A 2,546-nucleotide genomic window follows, 5' to 3' on the forward strand; every position below is an offset into this window, starting at 1 on the left:
TCCCCACCCTCAAAATTCCCACCCCCTGGGGCTTCCAGCCTTCATGAGGTCAAGGATCTCATCTTCCACCTGTGCCCAGCAGGGCCCTCCACTCTTTCATATTCAGCTGAAACCCTGGATCCCTCCATAAGTGCTCGCAGGCTGGTGGTTAGGACCCTGGGAGCTGTGGTTGGTTGGTATAGTTGCTCTCCTCATGGTGCCACAAACCCTTTCAGCTCCTTCAGTCCTCACTCTAACTCCTCCATTGAGAACCTCATGATCAGTTCAATGGCTAGTTGTGAGCATCTGCCTCTGACTACGTCAGACTCTTGAAGGCCTCTGAGGAGACATCCATATCAGGCCCTTATCGGCATGCACTTCCTGACTTCCACATCAGCATCTACCTTTGGTGACTGCACATGGGATGGATACTCAGGTGGAAAGGTCTTCAAATAGCCCCTCCTTCAGTTTCTGTCCCTTACTTTGTCTCCATATTTGCTTCCTTGAGTATTTTGTTGCTCCTTCTAAGAAGAACTGAATCATCCCCACTTGGTCTTCCTTTTTTATGAGCTTCATGTGGTCTGTGAGTTGCATCTTGGGCATTTCAAGGTTCTGGGCTAATATCCAATAATCAGTGAGTGAATACCATGTGTGTTCTTTTGTGATTGGCTTACTTCACTCAGGATGATAATTTCTAGTTCCATCCATTTACCTAGGAACCTCTTAAATTAATTGTTTTTAATAGCTGAGTAATACTCCATTGTGTAAATATACCACATTTTTTGAATCCATTCCTCAGTTGAAGGACATCTGGGTTCTTTCCAGCTCCTGGCTATTATAAATAAGGCTGCTATGAACATAGTTGAGCATATGTCCTTGTTATATGTTCGAGCATCTTCTGGGTATATGCCTAGGAGTGGTATAGCTGGATCCTCAGGTAATGCTATGTCCAATTTTCTGAGGAACCGCCAGACTGATTTCCAAAGTGGTTGCACCATCTTGCAGTCCCACCAACAATGGAGGAGTGTTCCTCTTTCTCCACACCCTCGCCAGCATCTACTATCACCTGAGTTTTTAATCTTAGCCATTCTGACTGGTGTGAGATGGAATCTCAGGGTTGTTTTGATTTGCATTTCCCTGACGACTAAGGATGCTGAACATTTCTTTAGATGCTTCTCGGCCATTCGAGTTTCTTCCGTTGAAAATTCTTTGTTAAGCTCTATACCCCATTTTTTAATAGGGTAATTTGGTTGCCTGGAGTCTAATTTCTTGAGTTCTTTGTATATATTGGATATTAGCCCTCTATCAGATGAAGGATTGGTAAAGATCTTTTCCCAATTTGTTGGTTGTCGTTTTGTCCTATTGACAGTGTCCTTTGCCTTACAGAAACTTTGCAATTTTATGAAGTCCCATTTGTCAATTCTCGATCTTAGAGCATATGCCATTGGAGTTCTGTTCAGGAACTTTTCCCCTGTGCCCAAGTATTCGAGGCTTTTCCCCACCTTCTCTTCTATTAGTTTCAGTGTATCTGGTTTTATGTGGAGGTCCTTTATCCACTTAGACTTGAGCTTTGTACAAGGGGATAAGAATGGATCAATTTTCATTCTTCTACATGTTGTCTTCCAGTTGAACCAGCACCATTTGTTGAAAATGCTGTCCTTTTTCCACTGGACAGTTTTAGCTCCTTTGTCAAAGATCAAGTGACCATAGGAGTGTGGGTTCATTTCTGGGTCTTCAATTCTATTCCATTGATCTTCCTGCCTGTCTCTGTACCAATACCAGGTAGTTTTTATCACTATTGCTCTGTAGTACAGCTTGAGGTCAGGGATGGTGATTCCTCCCGAAGTTCTTTTATTGTTGAGAATAGTTTTCGCTATCCTGGGTTTTTTGTTATTCCATATGAATTTGAGAATTTCCTTTTCTAACTCTGTGAAGAATTGAGTTGGGATTTTAATGGGGATTGCATTGAATCTGTAGATTGCTTTTGGCAAGATGGCCATTTTTATTATATTAATCCTGCCAATCCATGAGCATGGGAGATCTTTCCATCTTCTGAGATCTTCTTCGATTTCTTTCTTCAGGGACTTGAAGTTCTTGTCGTACAGGTCTTTCACTTGCTTGGTTAGATTCACACCAAAGTATTTCATATTATTTGCAACTATTGTGAAGGGTGTCATTTCCCTAATTTCTTTTTCAGTCTGTTTATCTTTCATGTAGAGGAAGGCTACTGATTTGTTTGAGTTGATTTTATAACCAGCCACTTTGCTGAAGTTGTTTATCAGGTTTAGGAGTTCTCTGGTGGAAGTTTGGGGGTCACTTAAGTATACTATCATATCATCTGCAAATAGCGATATTTTGACTTCTTCCTTTCCTATTTGTATCCCTTTGACTTCTTTTTGCTGTCTAATTGCTCTGGCTAAGACTTCCAGTACTATATTGAATAGGTAGGGGGAGAGTGGGCAACCTTGTCTAGTCCCTGATCTTAGTGGGATTGCTTCAAGTTTCTCTCCATTTAGCTTGATGTTGGCTACTGGTTTGCTGTAAATTGCTTTTACTATGTTTAGGTA

The sequence above is a fragment of the Grammomys surdaster genome, unplaced genomic scaffold (genome assembly GCF_004785775.1).
Source record: "Grammomys surdaster isolate TR1022 unplaced genomic scaffold, NIH_TR_1.0 98, whole genome shotgun sequence".
Taxonomy (NCBI): Eukaryota; Metazoa; Chordata; class Mammalia; order Rodentia; family Muridae; genus Grammomys; species Grammomys surdaster.